Consider the following 15,383-nt stretch of genomic DNA (forward strand, 5'->3'; position numbering starts at 1 on the left):
ATATGGCTCGAGCAACATTGTCTCTCTAAGATGCTCCCCCAGGATGGCTTGCCCCCGATGTTGGGTCCGATGATTGAGCTCTTTGTATTGCTTGCGTAGTACCTGTGTTTGTTAACATAGCAACCTCTGCTAATCCATTCTTCGAACTATTTTGCTAGTCTATGTCTTAACGAGGTGTATTACTTTCTCTCTCAAGTTCCATTGTCGCTTCACATATCAATGCATTATCAAAACTATCCAAAAGGAGGAAGCATCCAAAAGCGTGCAGTATAAGCACAATTGCCCAGTAGACAGTATTCTCCGTGAGCTTTGTTTGTGCATCGTTTTCCTAAATCTAAATGTTAAAAAACATTCCAATCATGCATAGAACCTGCCCAACCAACATCATAGTCCCAAACAATACAATTGGTTGCCACACTGATCTATAGAATAACTGAGTGGAAGCCCTTTCTATTAAAATAATCTTTGTGGTTCTCTCTTGGGGCAATGATGGATATATGACTACCATCTATTGCACCAACAACATATGATATACCTCAAAGGGCCAAAAATTCATTTGCATATTTTTGCATTTGTTGTGATGTTGGCCACTTTATGTACATACCATCCAATCCAAATGAGGCCAATGCATCGCAAAAGTCCAAAACAATTAATTGTATAAACGAAGTTGATACTCCGTACAAGCTATAAGTCCCAAAATTGGGCCGCTCGCCAAGCGATGCAGGGCCACACAGACCCGCTTCCCGACAGGTATTGCTCTTCTATAGTTCGTGTTCTTGCATCGCATTTGTGGTGCTAACTTCGCAACAAGATATTTAAATGTACTCTTGCTAACTTGCAACCTACATTTGAATATTCGGTTTGAATAACTCCCCAAACGCCCTTGCTTCATAAAATTTTGTGGTCTTGGATGGGCCCAGCATGATCGTCGATCGTGCCTTCGTTGACCTATTCTAGCTCGACATGCGACATAACCTCGAGCCATGCACTCCATCAAAGTATACAATTGCATACTGTCATCATCCCCGTCATCCAAATCACTTAGCAATAGCTAGAACATTCCCATGACAGCAATTACAACACCCATGACACACATTATCAAAAGACTTTCATCGTCCATTTGCCTATCAAAAGATTTGATGAAACTTTATGCAAAAATTAAAGAGAGATGTATAAGTACACTTAAAAATATATTTTTCTAAAGTTTCAGATTTATCTACTATTGAAACCATCATTCCTTTTTAAGACTTTTGATTACATCTAAGATACCATATACTGAAGAGGAAAGTGTATCCATGATAACGAGCTTGCGCTCTTCAAATGTTTTCTTTTCCTCTAAGTTTGCTTTTTGTTTGGCTAACATTGATCGAGTGGTGCTAGCCATGTCATTGAGAGACTCCTCTATCTTTCTACCCTTCTTATTGCATGCTCCTTGGCTGTTCAATTGATCTTGCCCAATTTTCAAAGGCTCATTAGAGCCGATGTCTTCCTAGGTGTGCTCACATGGATCATTGGAGACTAATGTAGTGTTGTCTTCTGGACAAGACAATCCACCGACAGACGAGGCATGTGCATCGCTAACAACATTGGCCCAATTCCACATATATTCATCCACAAGATCATACCATTGACAAGTGATCTTGCGATCATTGCCTGATATGGCATTGTGGGTCTTATCCTTTCTATATGACTCATAGACGCATCTCCAACGTTTTTTGCATGCCTCACCATCTTTGTCAAACTCCAAAAATAGCGATACTAGCTGCGTGGCTACCTTGGACCATATATCCACTCCTTGCTTCAGTGGCTTTGAGAACTCCGCACTCATGGATCCTCGGATGTGAATGAGTTGTATTGTCCATGCATCCTTCCACTAAGCAAACAGTTTTTTTGTATTTGTTGAATGATCTTGTATCTCAGGTGTGTCATTCTGATTCTTTTCTTTCAATGCCCTCTTTGGTTTAGGAGGTTTGGTGCGTCAAACTCCAATGAAGTTCGTCATGGTAGCTTATGATGGTGTTCTTGCATCAATACATGATACTCTGGAAGGTCGTGCAATGCATAAATGATTTCAACCCCATATCGTACAAGACCATGAACGAATTACGAACTTATGATGATGAGTTTGCATGGATAGATGATTCTTAGGCTCGTTACACACCAGGCCCTAGACGCCCAATTATCATGATGATGCAATGCATACACAATGACTTATAATCACATGCACGAGACCCCAAAAAAATATTTTCAAATCATTTCTTGAATCTAACATAAAGCTTACTCAAAGAACAAAACATAAAGCATGAACCATAAAGCATGACTTATGATGATGAGTTTGCATGGATAGATGATTCTTATAATGACACTGAAAATGCATAAATGATATATGATTCTTATGACCTATGAACTTTCATGTAAAAGAGTTGAGAATATAAAAATGTTAAAAATTCCTTACCGAATCATTTCTTGAATCTGGCATAAAGCTTACTCAAAGCACTAAACACAAAGCATGAACCATAAATCATGAACTTATGATGATGAGTTTGCATAGGCAAAACATAATTGCAAATACACAATTCTTATGACCTATGAACTTTCATGTAAAAGAGCCAAGAATATTAAAGATTTTTGCCTCCATACATGATAGATATCATGATGATGCAATGCATATACAATGATTTATAATCACATGTATGAGACCCAAAAATTTTCTTATCGAACCATTTCTTGAATCTAACATAAATCTTACTCAAAGCACAAAACAAAAAGCATGAACTATAAAGCACAAACTTATGATGATGAGTTCGCATGGATAGATGATTCTTATAACGACATTTATCGAATCATTTCTTGAATGTGATATAAAGCTTACTCAAAGCACTAAACAGAAAGCATGAACCATAAAGCACAAACTTATGATGATGAGTTTGCATGGATAGATGATTCTTATAATGACAATGGAAATGCATAAATGATACACAAACCCGAACCATAGAAGACCATAAACTTTCATAGGCAAAACATAATTGCAAATACATGATTCTTATGATCCATGAACTTTCATGTAAAAGACCCAAGAATATTAAATATTTTTGCATCCATACATGATAGATATCATGATATCATGCAATGCATATACACTGATTTATAATCACATGCATGAGACCCAAAAATTTTATTATCGAATCATTTCTTGAATCTAACAGTTGGCTTACTCAAACCACTAAACACAAAGCATGAACTATAAAGCATGCAGTAATTTAAAACATAACACAAGACTTATATCCATACCCAAGAGAGAGAGAGAGAGAGAGAGAGAGAGAGAGAGAGAGAGAGAGAGAGAGAGAGAGAGAGCACCTACTAATTGATCTTCCTTCCTTTCACGCGATTCATCCTTTCAGCCTGATGATAGCAATGGCCCTATATTCCTCATGATATCATTAGAAAACCGTGATCAACACTGTCATTCAAATTATGATATGAACTGCAATTCAGAGAGACCAAGAGAAAGGAAAATGATGCATGCATAATGGTATGTCAGCATTGCATGAGGGCCACCCATTAATATGACTTGATTTGGCAAAAAAAAATTGTCTAGATTGATGTTGCAACCAATCAGTCTCAAATAGAATGATCAATCTCTAATCGCTAATCAATTATTAGAACAATGATCAATCTCCAATTAGATGAAACGACCTTTATGCATCACTGGCCCGATCGTGGAATCCTCAAACGAGTCCATGCATAGGGGAGACCATTGCTCAAGGGAAAGGGAAGGAGCTCATGCAGGGGGAGAGAGTTCATCGAACCAGAAATATACCTCATCCACCACTCGTCCACCATAAAGCAACAATCATTGAAGTTAAAGACAAAACGTTTAACAAAGACAATGTATTGATCAAAGAAATCAATAACCCATGCTCTCCACCACAAATGGCAACCATGCTTGAATGAGGCAAAGATCATGGAAAAGATAGAGTTGTCAAATCATAGAAGCGGCCAATTGCTGATGACAAGATTCCACAATAACGACCGCAAAAGGAAGTGTTATCATAATTAAAGACAAAACTTTAAACAAAGTCCATATACTAATCAGAGAAAGCTATAATACATGCTCATGCAAGAGCTGAGTATACACAGGGGAGATAGAGAGAGAGAGAGAGAGAGAGAGAGAGAGAGAGAGAGAGAGAGCTTTAAACAGGCCTGATGTATTGATGATCAGAGAATCGATCATCAGTATAGTGACTTAGATGTGTAATTGATCATCAGAGAATCAATCATTTTAGAATCTTGGCCCGTGATTGCACACTCTAAGCATCTAGGTCCTAGTGTGTAACAGGCCTAAGTATATCTTTGTCGAGGGTGGGGATGAGGGGAGGGGCAAGTCTACTATGTGTGGGTCACGAACAATCTCGACAGGCATCGCGTTTGGGCTTGGCAAGCCATGATGGATAGGGGCACTTTAGTTATGCCCTAGGGATCAAGGAAGCCTTGCTTGGCATAGGGTGGCTTACTCTAAGGCAACTACTTGGACGAGGAGGACACCACAAGGAAGTGGATGAATATCAATATCAATTATGGTGAGGAAGTCACCCTCTATCTTGATGGTCTGCATGTGCTACTCGTCTCCCTTTTAGAAGCATCTCTCTATGACTTCTAAGCTTAAAGAAGAACAATCCTATACATTTTTTGTCCTCGTACTCTATGACCCAATGTAACGGTCCAAAGGCCTCTCGAAAAAGATATAGTCTCACCCTTTGATCATTGGATACTGTAAAATGGCATATGGAATGCTCCCCTAATACTACCTCCATCCCACATAGTTGGCAAATGTAGTCTTCCAATGTAATACCCATATATCACTCAATATCTACCCAATAGCTAGTGAAGTTAAGTGCAAATACCACTAATGGCACATCTAATGACTCTATGAGAGATGTTGTCCATGTTTGTCAAATGCATGATGAATCTACACTAAGCGAGGTGTAAGAAATGTGTTTGATGCTTTGTTGTATTTATCCCTAAATGTTCCACTCATGTTCCATTGGACTCACCCGAGTCCTCTTCACAGATAATCTAAGAGTATCCATTTTGATAATTGATTCACCTTTGGATGATAAGCCTAAGGTGAGGAGGGTCAAGGTTGTTGTCAAATTGTGGAAGTGCATGCATCTATCCTCACCCCATGTAAGTTGAACTAGTTGTGTATCTAGGCATTACCAATAGTGGATATCTCCTTCTATAATTGGATTTTTTAAAGGATGATAGCACCAAGCAAGGGTACCTCTACTATGAGAGCTAATCTCTAGAGGAATGTCTCTACCTTGAAGAAGGCCATTCTAATCATAGGTGTTGCTACCAACTTTACTCTAATAATCTCAAGAGATATGGATGACTTGCTCTCAAGATCATATCAATACTAAGGATCTTTCCATGGTCTACCATCCATCATAAAACTCTCTCTAGTCCATCTGGTCTTGTAAGTGGCTCTCTCCTCATGTGGTAAAAGGCCAGGTCTCCTATTTCATATAGACATGTCATTGTGACCAATGTATTTAATGAAGGGAGAAGCCCAAGTGGAAGCATGAGCAAGCGGAAGCAAGAGAGGTGTGAGCTATGGCAAATGGAGCAAGAGAGTAAGAGAGAGAGAGAGACTCAAGTTGTAGGAACTCCAACAGTCACAATGTGTGACCAGCCTTCCAATTATTCAAATGTCATTGAAAGAATAAAGAACAAAGTGACAATGATGGGTGCTTGCTGGCTGCAGTGTGCAAGTGTGGGTACTATAAGTGTAATAATACACGAGCGGCCAGGCAGAAGCGCCTTTACCCCCAACAACCTCCCACTTAAAGGTGAATGTGTCTTGAGTGAAGAGGGAACAAGGAAAAAAAAGACAAAGTACAATGTGTATATAGAGTACAATAGAATGAGGAATATAGGTCATCTCATCCAATGCCAATCAATTTCGTAAGGAAGGCCAAACACTTTACTGAGTGACTTTTCATGAGTAGATCTACAGGATTTTGGTCAGTTGAGATCCAAGAAATAATAATAGCCTCCTTGCAAACCTCAATGACTGCAATATACTTGACCTCTATAATAGAGAGGGCCATGCAAGACATCCAAGAAATAATACCCCCCAACAAAGGTAAACACATAGCCAGGGGTGGATTTCCTACTGTCTGCATGTCCTGCATTATCAAAGTTAGTGTAGCCCCCACTACTCCTACATCCTGGCCACCATAACATATACACATATCTTATGTGCCCTTTAGGTGCCTCATGATACCCTTGATGGTATCCCAATGCCACTTGCCAAGTGTAGCCATATACCGTGCCCCCATGGCAAAAGTTATATCAAGATGAGTGGCTATTATATCATACATCAAACTGCCCACTCAGTTACGTAAGAGATATTGGTCATCTTAGCCTTCTACTCATTAGACTGTGGACAATGAGCCTGGCTCACCTTCACATGAGAAGGCAAAGGACAATCAATATGCTTAACATCTTACATATGAAACTGCTCAAGGATCTTTTGGATATACTCCTTCTATGACAAGTAAAGGAGCCCCTGAGAGTAGTCACATGTAATGCGCATCCCAAGAATATGTGAGGCCCGCCATCCCATGTCTTTCATCTCAAAGCTCTTCTTGAGTTGACTTTTCAGAGCATCAATCTCATCAAGAGCTCTCCCAGCAATCAACATGTCATCCACATAGAGTGCCAAAATCAAAAGGCTACCATCATGAGCCTTCTTCATGTATAAACACGGATCCATATCACTGAGTGTATAGCCCTACGAATGCATAAAAGCATCAAACTTGTGGTACCATTCCCTAGGTGCCTACTTTAGGCCATCAAGGCTATTTCTCAATCTACACACTAGGTGTTCCCTGCATGTTTCCTCAAAGCCCTTAGGCTACTACATATAAATCTCCTCATGCAAGTCCTCATGTAAAAAAGTTATCTTAACATCCATCTGATAAAGGTCCAAATCTAACTGAGAAACCTATCCTAGTATCAGGTGTAGGGTAGTCATCTTGACTACAAGAGAAAAGACTTCCTCGAAGTCAACATCATTCTCTTGTTTAAAACCCTTAGCAACCAATCTGGCCTTATAGGTAGGCTTGGGGCATCTAGGGGTGCTCTTCAACTTGTACACCCACTTGCATGGCAATACACACTTTCCACCAGGGCAAAGGAACCAACTCCCATGTATGATTTTTTTTGCAAAGAGTCAAACTCTGATTGCATGGCCCTCTCCCAAGAGTTACTATCATCTTTTCCTCATGGAAAACTACATGATGGTTATGGATGGCTTTCCAAGCATGTGGATCCCATAGGTGATACCCCATCTCATATGTATCCCCATAACCAAGAAAGATGCATTTTACGAACTTAAGATCTAGCTTTGTATACTCGTCCCTGGGTACATGGCAGAAAGCCTCACAACCAAAGACACGCAGATGAGCATACAAGGGAGGTTTTCCAAACCACACCTCCTCTGCAACCTGAAAGTTAATAGTACTTCAAGGACATCGGTTGATTAAGTATACAACAGTAATCACTACCTCAGCCCAAAACTGATGTGGCAAGTGGTTAAGCATAGTATGGACCGTTTCATGCATTGTCATGTTGTTAATCCCAAGTCGAGATGGCGGAAAAAATGGAGGAAAAAGCAAAAGGAAGATGGAAAAAGAGCAAAGACACGCAGGTGGCCTCTAAAGATGAACCGGGGCAAAAAGCGCAACCTTAAATGAAAAGGCGCCTCAAAAAACTCGAAAAACTCTTGTAAAAGAGAGCCAGGCTCCCTCCTATGCCAATTGTAAAATATTAGATGGGTATAGGCTAGAGGCACAAGGCTAGAAGAGGGAAATGGAAAAAGGACCTTGCCACAATGGCCGATCATGTAGAAAAGGGATGGGTGCCCATGGGATTTTAGGGTTTGTATATATAAAGTTCAAAAAGTGAATAAGAGATCATTCTTTGGTGTGTGGCAACAAGAGTCTTCTTCTTCTTCTCTCCTTCTCATCTTCTTGCTTGTGTATGCTCTTGAGAGAGGGAGTGTGAAAGGGTGAGGGAGTGAGTGTGTGAGAGTGAGGGATCAAGAGGGTGAAGCTCTTCACCATCTCCTCTTCTCTTCTTCTCTTCTCTTCTCTCTTCTTGCGCGCCCGGCTATGGAGGATGGATCTTGGAGTTGGAGGAGGCTTGAGGATGCTTGAGCTAGCATCTAGGATCGTGGAGCTACCAGCGTGTGTGAGAGAGGAGGCAACTCATATCGGCACTAAGGTAAGCTCACTACACTCGTAGGATCGACGGCGCGTCGGCTAGGTGAGAGATAGCCATTAGAGCTCGCTTGGAATGCTTGAAACAATAAGCGATCCGTGGGTCTTGGTGGTTGAGCGAAAGCTCCCACATTTTGGTTCCATTGTCGGGACTAACAGATTCAAGCTTGAGCACTTGTGCGCCTCATATCGAGCATCGAAGTAAGGGATTCATCCCCAAAACAGAGCTTGAGATAGGTAGGAAGTTTGGGTGTTTTTGATCTTCAAAACAAGTAAGTATTTTGGGTTATTTTGTTTGTTTAATGATTAGGAAACATGGAGAAATCATTTCAGTATTTTGCTTTCGAGTAGGATAGGATTAGGAAATCGCATCGGAGAAGGGTAGGATTTACTGTTGCAAAACAGGGCAAAACTGTTAGATATGATCAATGCCCCACCCTCATTAGGTGCTACCAATGATCCATGGTGCTCAAAGTTGTAAGGCCCCCATTATGAGGAGAAGCCAAATGTGAGCTCGGACATTGGTTGAGTCCTGACTTGTATATCAGATGAGGTCTATGTGACCGGATGGCAAAAAGGTGACTATTGTGGGTCTAATCTTTGGGTTAGATGGAGTGGTTAAGCTGGTAGCAACTCGAGGCACATTGCATTGAGTTGCGTGGTAAGGGAGTTGAAAGGGGCCCCTATTGTGGGGTCCGGGGGCCGCGGAAGCAGCCCCTAGCTGGGAGGTCCCAGGGGGGCCAGCGGCCCCCCTGGCGGGGGTCTGGGGGCAACGCCCCCGGCCCGATGGTAAAGGGAATATTCCCTGGCCGACTAGTGGAGGCTCATATGGTAGGTCGGTCAGCAGGCCGACCTAACGACCTTCGTGGGCTATAAAAGCTAAACCCCTTCGCAGCCATCACTCACTCATCTTTCACCCAGTCAGAGTTGTTGTTCCAGCTAGCCTTAAGCTCTTCACCTATCTTCTGTCTAGATCGCCATCTAAGCTTCACACAGTGGAAGCGCACGGGTGGACAGAGCCATCTTTGTATCAGTTGTTTGGAGTTAAAGAATTTACTGATTCTCCTCTTATCTGTTGTGTACTCTCTATCTCTTTCTCAGATTCTGTTCGCTGCGCCGTGTATATTTTACATGGTATCAGAGCCCAGGGGGCTCTAGAGATCGGAGAGCGTGTAAGAGGCAAAGGCTTCAACAGCAAAGAGAAACGATGTCGACTCTGGGAAGCGGTTCTGCCGCATCAGGAAGCGGTGCAGGAGGTGGTGCTGCTGTACCGGCTATTCAAACACTGAGGATTCGTCCACCAACCTTCAGCGAAGGCAAGTTAGATGGTACAAACTACACCTTGTGGAAGTTCAAAATTACAACTATCCTTGATTCTTATGAGCTTCTGGAGACTGTGCTGGGGACTGACGCAGAACCACAGCCTACCCCCGACCCATCAAATCCTAGTGTGATGATTCCTCCGAATGCAGATCTTCTACGAGCTTGGAAATGAAGGAATGCAGATGCATTGTGTGCCTTAGTTACAAGCTGTTCTGACAGTGTTTTGACTCTGATTCAGCATACAACCAAAGCGTCAGAGGCTTGGAATGTACTAAGGAGTCAGTACGAAACGCGAAACCAAACAAGGATTCAAAACTTGGAGAATCAACTAGCAGCAGAGAAGTTTGCTGAAGGAGAGACGGTTGAAGCATTCATCACTCGGATTAAGAATCTGCGCGACCAGATGGCCGGCGCTAGGATACAAAAGACTAGCGAAGAGCTAGCTCGGAGGTGTCTTCGAATTTGTCCACAAAAGTTTGATGGACTAGTAACTGCCCTTAATACTCATGTGAGACCTCAAGCTTTGACTTTTGAGGAGTTTTTGTGCATTATTAATGGAGGAGGAGTTGAGGCTGAAAGCCCGAGAAGGAAGCAACAATGGAGATGCTGCATTCTCTGCCAATGCAAAAGGCAAAGGTGTTTCCTCCACCAAAAATGATGGTGACAAAAAGAAGAAGGGCGGCAAGAAGAAGTTTCAAGGAGAGTGCTTCTACTGTAAGAAGAAAGGACATGCAATTGCAGATTGTCGTGTCAAGAAGGTAGATGAAAAGAATGGTACCCTTAAAAGTAAAGGGAAAGAGACAACCAATACGGCTGAAGCAGAGTTGGAATTATTCATGGCGACCATTGAGGAAGTGTGCTCCTCGGCGCAAGAAGAATCTACCACTGACTCTTGGGTGTTGGATAGTGGGGCCTCCCGTCACATGACCAACAAGAAAGGTCTATACAGTTCTATGCAGCCTCTACAAGAATCCATCACTGTGACGGTTGGAAATGATGCTAAATGCCCTGCTGCGGGCACAGGTACTATTTCTTTTGTTTCTGCAAATGGTGAAGTCAAAAAGCTTTCAAATGTGTTGTATGTTCTCGAAATCAGGAGAAATCTCTTATCAGTTGTTGCTGCCATAACTGATCTTGGTCATGAAGTGAGGTTCAAGAAGACAGGTGCAGAAATTATTGATAGTACTGGCACAATTGTTGGCAAAGGAGAAAGAAGGAACAACCTGTATGAGCTAAGTGCTCTTACAGCCACCGTTGGAGTGGGCACAAGTAAGCTTTGGCATGAAAGATTTGGACACATCGGATTTGCAGTATTGAAGGAGATGCAAAAGCAAGGTATGGTTGCTCACCTACCTACAATAACTGAATTGAAGGAACCATGTGAAGCTTGTATGATGGGCAAGCAACAAAGAAAGGCATTTCCACAAGAAAGCAAGAATAGAGCACAGGCTCCTCTAGAGTTGGTGCATGCTGACTTGTGTGGTAAGATGCCTACACAGGCCTTGGGGGGATCTTCTTATTTTATGTTGATTGTCGACGACTACAGTAGGAAGATGTGGGTGTACTTCCTTCGTGATAAGGCTCAAGCTTTTGGTAAGTTTAAAGAATGGCTAATACTTGTTGAGAATGAAACAAGGAAAAGTGTGAAGAAATTTAGAACAGATGGTGGTGGTGAGTTCAACTCAAAGGAGTTTGAAGGCTTTTGCAAGAGCAAAGGGATCAAGCGTCAATTGACGACGCCTCACACACCTCAGCAGAACGGTGTTGTGGAACGCAGGAATCGCACCATTGTGGAAATGGCAAGATGCATGCTAAAGGGCAAGGGATTGCCTAACCATTTTTGGGCTGAAGCTGTTAATATTGCAGTCTACATTCTAAATCGGAGCTATACAAAGGCTCTCAAGGGAAAAACACCTCATGAGGCTTACACTGGTAAGAAACCATCTGTCTCACATTTCAGAATTTTTAGATGTGAATGTTATGCACATGTTCCAGATGAGAAGAGAAACAAGTTACAACCAAAAAGCAGAAAATGTATCTTCTTGGGTTATAGTGATGAGCAGAAGGCTTACAAATTATATGACCAAGAGGCAAAGAAGATCATCGCGAGCCATGATGTGGTGTTCAAGGAGGAGCCGCATACAGTGGAGGAGGAGAAGGCAAGTTCTTCCACTTTATCATCAAGCGAAGAAGTAGTCCACTATGAACCTGTCCCGAGAGCTATCCCTATCCTTAAGGAGGAGGAAGCATCATCTTCAGATGATGAGGAAAAAGTTCACCAACCTGACATCACCCCACCGGAAAAGCCATTGCCGCGCTGGGTGAAGCAGCTCTATGACCACAATAATCCTATGCCTGCATCTGTTGAGGAGAAGGCAGACGGACCAAGGAGGTCTCAGAGAATAGAGGAGCAAAGGAGGGCTTCTGCTCACATAGTCAATATGGCCTTGATGGTTGAGATTATGAGAGAAGTAAAGGAGCCGACTGACTTAGAAGAAGCACTTGCAGATCCATCATGGAAGGCTGCTATGCAGGCAAAGTATGACAACATAATGAAGAATGACACTTGGGAGCTAGTGGATCGACCAGCAAAGCGGAAGGTTATTGGCACCAAGTGGATCTGGAAGGTAAAGTACAAGGCTGATGGTACCTTAGAAAAGTACAAAGCTAGACTGGTTGCCCAAGGATTTTCACAAGTTGAAGGGTTTGATTTTCAAGAGTCATTTGCCCCATCTGCCAGAATGACCACTATTTGCACGGTACTTGCAGTGGCTGCCCATGAGAAGTGGCCAGTGTACCAAATGGATGTTAAGTCAGCGTTCTTAAATGGTGACCTCAAGGAGGAGGTGTACGTGGCTCAGCCACCAGGGTTTGAGACCCCCCATTCTGAGAACAAAGTGTGTAAACTGAAGAAGGCATTGTATGGGCTGAAACAAGCCCCCAGAGCATGGTACCAGCGGATAGATAGGTTCTTTTTAAACCTAAACTTCAAAAGATGTGCCTCAGATGCTAACTTGTATGTTTACAGGGATGGTAAAAAGTCTGTAGTGATTGTCCTATATGTGGATGACCTTCTTATTACAGGTGACTATGAAGATATGATCAACCAAACTCGAAAGGCTTTGAGTTCTGAGTTTGAAATGACAGACTTGGGCTTGCTGCACTATTGTTTGGGGATTGAAGTCTGGCAAGAGCTAGGAAATATCTTCATCTCTCAGAAGAAGTATGCATGGGAGATCTTGAAGGCATTTGGCATGACCGAGTGCAAGGAGATAGCTACACCTATGGAAGTGAATGCAAAGTTATCCGTCGAGTATACATCAGCACTAGCAGACATTGGGAGGTATAGGAAGTTGGTCGGCAGTCTGATCTACTTGTGTAACACCAGACCAGATATCAGTTTTGCTGTTGGTGTTTTGAGCAGGTTCTCAAACAAACCTCATGAGAATCATTGGAAGGCTGGGATGCGGGTGCTCAGATACTTGAAGAAAACTCTTGACTATGGTATCACATACAGTTTCGGAACTTCTCTTGTGGAGAACTGTGACTCAGATTGGGCAGGAGACATTGATTCCAGGAAGTCAGTTTCTGGTTATTGTTTCTCTTTGGGTTCAGGAATTTTCTCTTGGATTAGTAAGAAGCAACCAACAGTGGCATTGTCTTCTACCGAAGCAGAGTACAAGGCAGCTTGTTTTGCTGCATGTGAGGCCGTATGGTTGAGAAGGATTCTATGGCATATGGGAGTGCAGGATGAAGAACCAACTGTGCTGAGATGTGACAATCAGAGTTGCATCGCCATTGCCAAAAATCCAGTGTTTCATGCACGCACCAAACATATAGAGATCCAGTATCACTATGTGCATGATTTGATGGAGGATGGGATAGTGGAATTGGTCTACTGTCCAACAGAGGAGAATGGAGCAGATATCTTCACCAAAGCACTTACGAAGGATCTGCTTCAAGTTCATCTTCAGAGACTCGGCATTGGGCCGAGGAGATAGTTCACCTATGGGTGGACATTGAGGGGGGGTGTTAGATATGATCAATGCCCCACCCTCATTAGGTGCTACCAATGATCCATGGTGCTCAAAGTTGTAAGGCCCCCATTATGAGGAGAAGCCAAATGTGAGCCCGGACATTGGTTGAGTCCTGACTTGTATATCAGATGAGGTCTATGTGACCGGATGGCAAAAAGGTGACTATTGTGGGTCTAATCTTTGGGTTAGACGGAGTGGTTAAGCTGGTAGCAACTCGAGGCACATTGCATTGAGTTGCGTGGTAAGGGAGTTAAAAGGGGCCCCTATTGTGGGGTCCGGGGGCCGCGAAAGCAACCCCTGGCTGGGGGTTCCCAGGGGGGCCAGCGGCCCCCCTAGCGGGGGTCCGAGGGCAGCGCCCCCGGCCCGATGGTAAAGGGAATATTCCCTGGAATATTCCTTGGCCGACTAGTGGAGGCTCATATGGTAGGTCGGTCAACAGGCCAACCTAACGACCTTCGCGGGCTATAAAAGCTAAACCCCTTCGCAGCCATCACTCACTCATCTTTCACCCAATCAGAGTTGTTGTTCCAGCTAGCCTTAAGCTCTTCACCTATCTTCTGTCTAGATCGCCATCTAAGCTTCACACAGTGGAAGCGCACGGGTGGACAGAGCCATCTTTGTATCAGTTGTTTGGAGTTAAAGAATTTACTGATTCTCCTCTTATCTGTTGTGTACTCTCTATCTCTTTCTCAGATTATGTTCGCTACGCCATGTATATTTTACAAAACAGGGCAAAAATCATGCAAAAATGGCAAAAAGCTCGCTTGTGGTGCCCAAGATCAGCAAGTGAGTGATTGCGGCATCAACACCATACCCGGGAAGGGGTATAAGAGCCAAGAGGCCAAGGAAGGACTCATTTGCAACCATTTCAGTGAGAGAGAGAGAGAGAGAGAGAGCTATCACCCGATTCGATTCAATCGCACCAACGACGAGCCCACCACTCTATCCAGGTATATGAATCCCTTCTCTTACCCCCTTAGGTAGGATCTGGAGGTTTGTGCCTGATACGATTGAGTAAATCACAAGAAACGATCGAAATCAAACTCGCTTTGTTGACGTGTACCATGCTCGGCCCATCCGAACGGTCACTTTTGGGCCGAGTTCAAGAATCGGCCCTCGGCCCCTTGCCATTCGGCCAAAACCCTAATCGGCCCACTCAACCCAAACCTACTCGGCCCAGCCGAGTCTACCATTCGGACTGTGGACAAATTCGGCCCTCTGCCACGTGTCAAAATCGACCCTCGGTCCAATTGCCTCGACCCAATTGGCTCGGCCTGATTGCCTTGGCCTCCGAGCCACCTTGCCCGAATCGACCACTTGGCTCATCCGAGCCAATCCGTCCGAGTCCGCTCCTCGGCCCGTCCGAGTCTACCCTGTCCAAGTCCCAAATTAGGCCCTGGGCCAATGCGCCTCAGCCCGTCGGATTGACCCACTTGGACCCTGAAATTCGGACCAGTTGGGCCGAGTGTAGATTTTTGTCAAATTTTTTTAAAAAATTTGACCTGACCCGGCTAGGACTCAGCAGCGCAAATTGTCAAAAGCCCTTAGGACGCTCAGAACTTGATTCTGGCACACGAAATAGGTAAAATCGTAGGCGTCGCAGCTTAGCAGCTAGAAGTAGGCAGTTGCGAGACCCAAAGGCTTAGACGCAAACCGCTGAGTTGTAAAGCCTGATTGGACCTAAAACGAACAAGGCAACATATTAGAGAAACCCTAAACCCTACCAAGACGGCCA

This window comes from Lygodium microphyllum, chromosome 3 (assembly GCF_053477565.2).
Source record: "Lygodium microphyllum isolate KBCC chromosome 3, Lygodium_microphyllum_v1.1.10, whole genome shotgun sequence".
Taxonomy (NCBI): Eukaryota; Viridiplantae; Streptophyta; class Polypodiopsida; order Schizaeales; family Lygodiaceae; genus Lygodium; species Lygodium microphyllum.